Below are 7560 nucleotides of genomic sequence, written 5' to 3'. Positions count from 1 at the left end.
GTCTGGGACATTGCATTTGTCTGATTTTCCTTGTGATTAGATTCAGGTTAAGCATCTTTGGAAGAAACACCACAGAAGTGATTGTGTGTCCCTTTCTATGCAGTGTATCAGGATTCGATTTGTCCATTTGCTCCATTATTGGTCATTTAAACTATGATCCCTTGATTAAAACATTGTCTGTCTGTTTCTCCTCGGTGAAATGACAACTTTTTCCTTTGTCATAAATATGTATTTTATGGGCAGATACAGAGAAGCTACGCAAATATCTTGTTTCTCATGAAACTTTTTAACTCACCAGTTTCAGCATCCATTGGCGATTCTTGCCTGAATCAATTGTCCTGATTGGTTGCTTTTAATAATTTTTCTACGTAAACACTGAATACACTCAAAAGGCTGCTTTTAACCTATGTGTGAAATGGAAAGAGTAGCAATGAAACGGGACTTCCCTGGAAGTCCAGTGATTAAGACTCTGTGCTTCCAAGACAGGGGTACATGTTTGATTCCTGGTTGTCGGGGAACTAACATCCTTCATGCTGCATGGCTCAAAAACAAAAGGAAATACAGGGACTTCCCTGGTAGTCCAGTGATTAAGACTCTGCACTCCTGATGCAGAGGGCCCTGGTTCGATCCCTGGTCGGGGAACTAGATCCCACATGCTGCAACTAAGGCCTGATGAAGCCAAAGAAATAAATACAAAAAGGAAAAACGAACAAACAAAAAGCCCCCAAAGGGTTGAAATGCATATCCATATAACTTTCATTTGGGATCAGAAATGGATTCATCAGGACATGAGTGCCTGCTCAGTAGCTTCAGTCATGTCTAATTCTTTGTGACCCTTGGACCATAGCCCACCAGGCCCCTCTGTCCATGGGATTTCCCAGGCAAGAATACTGAAGTGGGTTGCCATGCCCTCCTCCAAGGGATCTTCCTGACCCAGGGATTGAAGCATCTCCTGTGTCTCTTGCATTGCAGGCGGTTTCTTTCCCACTGGACCACCTGGTAAGCCCTGCATCAGGACATGTGAAACCCCAGAACATTCCCGCCTGGAGATAAATATAAATTGTTCAAAGTTTCGAATATGCGTTGGGAGGTGAGGGCAAGAGGGCAAAAGACAGGCTTGGGATGGTAGGGTCTTTGATTCACTAGATGGGGAAATGGGGATGAATTCCAGAACCACACAGGTGGTGAAATTTACAGGATGTGGACCGCTTAGATTTTGAACCCAGGGAGGAGGACGGAGGACAAGGCCGGGGATCAGGCAGAAGGAGATACTGTCCTCTACAACCCTCACCTGGGGCTGATGAGCCCTCAGGGCTGGGGATGTGAGTGCTGAGGGACAGACTCAGCCTCTCTGGGGCAGCCGGGCATTCCAGACCTGGGCGGGGACTGCTCTGGCATTTCCAAGGCCCTTGAACTGGCAAAGGGGCTGACGGTGGCTTCCAAGAGGCTCATGTGTGTCCTGGAGTGGCCAGGAGCCTGGCTCTCCTCTTCTCTGGTTCCAGCTTCAGCCTGGGACAGAAAAAGGTCACATGTTCTACCTTGAATGGTGTTAGGAATCTGATGGGTGGGGGAGTTATTTGAGAAATCTAAGGGAAATTCCCTGGCAGTCCAGTAGTTAGGATTCAGTGGTTTCACTGCCAGGGGGACCCAGGTTCGATTCCTGTTGGGGAAGCTAAGATCCTACAAACCTGCTGTCTAGCCAAAAAAAAAAAAACTAATTGCATCTTTCTCCCTCACCCACCCAATCAAAGTGCTTTCTCGCTGTTACACATCTCCATGCTGGCTGGCAAGGCTAGGACGCTTATCTAGCCCCTCTCGGAAATCCTTGATCCACATGGTGTTCAAGCTCACCTTCTGTTCCTTTCATTCAGCGAACAAGTATTTATAGAGCACCTCTGTGTGCCAAGCATTGTTTGAGGCTCTGGGGACCAGGCAATGTGGAAGACAGACAAAAAATTTCCTGCTCACGTGGGGTTGACATTCCAGTGAGGAACAGACGTGGTATAAGAATGTTATAAGTGCTAGGGGAAAAAAATTAATGCAGGCTAAGGAGGTGTGTTGAGTGGAGAATTCAGGGAAGACAGCCAAGGGAGCCTCGCAGGAACATTGAGCAGAGATCAGAAGGTGTGAGGCAGAAGCTGTGTGGACATGAATGGGAAGAGCGTTCCCATAGATGGAGCAGCAGGTACAAATGCCCTGAGGCAGAACTGTGCCTAGTGGAGCAGAAGGAGCAAGGGAGAGAGTGAGAGGGAGGGGAGAAGAAGTCAACAGGTGGCAGGAGGGACTTCCCTGGCTGTCCATGGTTGGGACTCCACACCGCCAACACAGGAGGCACCGGTTCGATCCTTGGTCAAGGAACTAGAATCCCACATGCCATGCAGTGTGGCCAAAAGATGAATAATAATAATAAATAAAAATAAAATTTTAAAAAGAGGTGACAGGAGCAGATCATGAAGGGCATTGTGGGCTACTCTAAGGATTTTAGCTTATTTATTTTTGGATGCTCTGGGTCTTCACTGCTTTCTCTAGCTGTAGTGAGTGGAGGCTACTCTCTAGTTGCCATGTGCTGGCTTCTCTTGTTCCAGGGCACAGGTTCTAGGCATGCAGGCTTCAATAGTTGCAGCTCAGTAGTTGTGGCACAGGGGCTTAGTTGCTCCATGCCATGTGGGATTTTCCTGGACCAGGGATTGACCAGTCCCCTGCACTGGCAGGCAGATTCTTAACAACTGGACCACCAGGGAAGTTGATTTTAGTTCTTCCATTAAGTGAGATGGGAGCCATGAGAGGAAGGATAATGACTTTGCCCCTAAACTGGTCCCTCTTTCATCTTTCAACCCGGTTATGGTGCCACCCATCCTGAAGCCCTGTCTTTATCACCTTGTGAGTCTCACCTCCATCTGCCCCCTCTTCCACCTCCAGCTCCATCTCTTTTTCACCTCCCCACCTTTATCTCATTTGGTGTTTCTAAAAAGGTTGTTGTTGTTCAGTTGCTCAGTTGTGTCCAACTCTTTGTGACCCCCAGAACTGCAGCACGCCAGGTTTCCCTGTCCTTCACCATCTCCCAGAGTTTGCTCAAACTCATATCCATTGAGTCGGTGATGCCATCCAGTCATCTCATCCTCTGTCACCCCCTTCTCCTCCTGCCTTCAGTCTTTCCCAGAAACAGGGTCTTTTTCAATGAGTCTGCTCTTTGCATCAGGTGGCCAAAGTATTGGAGCTTCAGCTTCAGCATCAGTCTTTCCAATGAATATTCAGGGTTGATTTCCTTTAGGACTGACTGCTTTTATCTCCTTGCTGTCTAAGGAAAGGCAGGACACAACAAAGGAACACAAATATACAGTCCCAATAGCACTCTAACATTAAAAGCAGCTAGTTAGGAAAATATAAGAAACAGACTCATAGACATAGAAACAAACTTATGGTGGGAGTTTTCTGGAGGTCCAGTGCTTAAGACTCAGTGCTTTTACTGCTGTGCTCCAGATTCAATCCCAGGTTGGGGAAATGAGATTCCACAAGCCATATGGTGCAGCCAAAGGAAAAAAAGGAGAGAAACAAATTTATGGTTGCCAAAGGGAAATAGGGGTGAATGAATTAGGAGTTTGAATTTAAAAGACATATACCATACACACACAAACACACACACACACACACTACATATAAAATAGATAAATAAGAAGGACTTACTATATAGTACATGGAACTATATTCAATGCCTTGTAATAACTGTAATGGAAAAGAATGACTTCTCTGTATATCTGAAACTAATGCATGCATGCTCAATCACTCAGTCATGTCCAACTCTTTGCAAACCCCAAGGACTGTAGCCTCCGAAGCTCCTCTGTCCATGGGGTTTTCCAGGCAAGAATACTGGATTGGGTTGCCATTTGTAAATCAACTTCAATAAAAAAAAAAGACTGTCACTTTCAGAGGTTTATGCGGAATTAATTCACTATTTAGAAAAGTAGTCTCTAAAGGGAAAGAATCAAACACTTTTACATGAAAAGTGTAACCAAATGGAATTTAAGAGGAAGCATCTGCAGGAGAAGTTTAGCTAATAAAGGAGGACAAAATGCAAAGAGGAAGTCATCACTATTTTGCAACCTCCAACAAGTTCGTCATCAATGGCTGCTAACCTCATGCAAGGAGAGACAAAGGGTGTGAGCCTGATGCTGAAGGAACCAACAACACTCACCATCAGATCAAAGGCATTAAACCCTAGTCTAATCTTGGTTCTGGAAACAACTGCCAATTTGCATGAAAGATGAAGGGCAGAGGACCATGCCGGCATGCACCATGAGGATGGGATCAGCACCACCCGGACCGTGGGAAACAGCCTGAGTTGTGCAACTGATTCATTTGTAACGGAGAAAAGGGATGGAGGGGGAACCCATGAATTAAAAGACATATCATTTTCTTTTTTTGCGTGGGCAAGACTAAACCACAGTATCTAGAGATGCAAACTTGCATAATAAACTACTCAGAAATACTAGGCAGTGATTATTACACAAGTCACAACAGTGGTTGCTTTTCAGAGTGAGGAAGCACTGTGATTGAGACGTAGCCTCTTGGAAGGACATCTGGGGTTGCTGGTGATATGCTCTTTGTGGACCTGGGTGGGGGTTAGAATGATGTCTGCCTTCCAGCTGAGTTTCCCAGATTCAGCACTATCAACATTCAGGTCAGATAACATTTGGTTGTGTGGGACTGTCATGTGCATTACAAGATGTTTAGCACCATCCCTGGGATCCACTCAGTAGAAGTCAAGAACAGCCCTCCCCCACTCCATCCTGACAGTCAGCAAGGGCTCCAGTTATTGCTCAACGTTCCCCAGGGGGCATAATCACTCCTGGTTGAGAACTGTCGCTCAGGAGGGTCTTAAGTTATGCATCTATTTTGTGTGCTTTCTTGGATCTGACTCTGTGTGCATGCATTTACTTTTTACTTTTCATATTGGAGTATAGTTGATTTAGGGCTTCCCTGGTGGCTCAGATGGTAAAGACTTTGTCTGCAATGCAGAAGACTCAGGTTCAATCCCTGGGTCAGGAAGATCCCCTGGAGAAGGGAATGGTTACCCACTCCAGTATTCTTGCCAGGAGAACTCCATGGACAGAGGAGCCTGGTAAGCTATAGTTCGTAGGGTTACAAAGAGTCAGATACCACTGAGCGACTTTGAGAGAGAGAACACTACAGTTGATTTATAATGTTATGTTAGTTTCAGGTGTACAGCAGAATGATTCAGTTATATGTGTATCTATTCTTTTTCAGATTCTTTTCCCGTATAGGTCATTACAGAATACTGAGTAGAGTTCCCTCTGCTATATACTAGGTCCTTGTTTATCTATTACTGTAGCCACCAGGCTCCTCTGTCCATGGAATTTTTCCAGGCAAGACTACTAGAGCAGGTTGCCATATCCTACTCCAGGGGCTCTTCCTGTCCCAGGGATTGAACCTGAGTCCCCTGCATCTCCTACATTGGCAAGTAGATTCTTCACCACTAGCGCCACCTGGGAAGCCCCATTTTATATATAGTAGCATGTGTATGTTAATCCTAAAATCCTAATTTATCCCTCCCCCCTTACCCCTCCCCCATAACCTTTCCCATTTGGTAATCATAAATTTGTTTTTAAAGTCAGTCAGTCTGTTTCTGTTTTGTAATATCTATCTATCTATCTATTCCAGTATAGTTTTTATGGGGGAAACAACAGTATTCTATGGCTTATCTGGAAGAAGAAAAAAGACAATGGAAACAGCCCAGGAATTTTGCAAAAAGTGGAGTATTAGATGTTAAAATATATTCTAAAGATACTGTAGTTAAAACAGAGTGGCACTGGGACAAACAAGTCTCTAAAATAAAGTAATCTACCTCCATTGGGCCCCGTTTTAGCAGATAAAGTCTGAGCTGCTTCAGACATATCCTTCTGCCTGTCCCTCCAGCTCCCCTCCCACCAACATCATGACTTAGTCAAATTTCACCATATCACCCTTTGCATGCGCAATTTGTCCTATCTGGAGCACCTTTCCTTAAGTGTCATCCTTGCAGGCTGCCTACCCAGATGCTCTAGGTCAATGATGTGCCCCCCTTTCTGTTCCCATAGACTCCAGCTCCCACCCCTCTCACCTCTTTAGCATAAACCATAACTTGAAAGTCTATCTCCTCCTCTCAGGTTTGAGGCCCAGGATGGCAAAGACTATGTTCCCCTCAAGGACTTGCACAGTGCCTGGAACACTGTAGGTGCTCAATAAATGCTAAATTAATTGAGAAAAAGATCTGTAGAGTCACTTTAGATCATACTACATTCCACCTGGTTTACAGAGTTCAATGTAATGTCAAATCATTCTCTGAACAAACATTTAAAAACTTTTTATTGAAGTATAGTTGATTTACAATTTTGTGTTAATTTCTGCTCTACAGCAAAATGACTCAGTTATACATACATATATATGTATTCTTTTTCATATTCTTTTCCATTATGGATGATCACAGGGTACTGAATATAGTGGGGGCTACCCAGGTGGCGCTAGTGGTAAAGACCCTGCCTGCTAATGCAGGAGACGTGGATTCAATCCCTGAGTCGGGAAGATCCCCTGGAAGAGGGCATGGCAACCCACTCCAGTATTCTTGCCTGGAGAATCCCATGGACAGAGAAACCTGGAGGGCTATAGTCCATGGAGTCGCAAAAGAGTCGGACACTCAGTCGGACTGAGTGACTTAGCACACTGCATATAGTTCACTGTGCTATACAGTAGGATGTTGTTGTTTATCTTATTCTCTATATAATAGTTTTCCCTATTTCTCCCAACCCCTCCTTAGCAACCAACATCTGTTCTCTATGTCTGTGAGTCTTCAATAAACATTTATTAAGTGCCTGCTGTGTGCTAGGGGCACTGGATAAAGCAGTGACCAAAATAAAACAATTCCCTGTCCTTATTGGGAGACAGATGGCAAACAAGTAAACAAATAAATAATATATATATATTTTCCAGATAGTGAAAGTAACTATCAGGTTCATAAGTGGAGAAGGTCCACGTTAGGTCTTTAGAGGACAGAAACACACAGGTTGAGCTCCCAAAGGTAGGAGAAGGTGGCCAAGTGAACAGGTGCAGGGAAGAACACTTCAGGAAGGTGGAAGAGCACGCACAAAGACCCTGAGGTCGGAAAGATGCAGGGTCCGGATCCCTCACCCAAACACTGGGAAAGGAGCATCAGTCCTTCCAGCTTCCACCTAAGGGATTTTCCATATATACAAGTCCCACCGGGTAACTTTCCTACTTAGAGTCTTCCCATGGCTCCCCGTCCCCGGTGGATCAGATCCAAGCCCTTTCGCCCTGAGCCGGGCAGCAGCACTCAGCTGCGGAGCTCCCCACCCTGGACAGAACGCCCTCAAAGACCGTCACTCCAGGCCCCGCCCCTATCCCCGCCCCCAAACCCTCGGCGCGGGCCAACGCGGCCCACCCCGCCTCACCATTGGACCACTCGGAGAGCATAGGACCCTGGTTGGCTGACGTGGTTGTCAGTTAGGGGCCAGGCCTTGATAACCCTTCCCCGAACTTCGAGGGGGC

The 7560-nt window shown here is 45.6% G+C and overlaps 1 non-coding gene across 1 annotated transcript; it reads left to right on the top strand.

The window, feature by feature from the left end:
• Positions 1-569: 569 nt before the first annotated feature.
• TRNAR-CCU (transfer RNA arginine (anticodon CCU)) lies at positions 570-642 on the top strand. The gene has a single exon. It is a non-coding gene; the product is annotated as a tRNA-Arg (tRNA).
• The last annotated feature ends 6918 nt before the right edge of the window (positions 643-7560 follow it).

This window comes from Giraffa tippelskirchi, chromosome 6 (genome assembly GCF_054371585.1).
Source record: "Giraffa tippelskirchi isolate mGirTip1 chromosome 6, T2T-mGirTip1v1.2.pri, whole genome shotgun sequence".
Taxonomy (NCBI): domain Eukaryota; kingdom Metazoa; phylum Chordata; class Mammalia; order Artiodactyla; family Giraffidae; genus Giraffa; species Giraffa tippelskirchi.
Note: the sequence above shows the minus strand (reverse complement) of the source record. Positions and strands in the feature narration are given on the sequence as shown.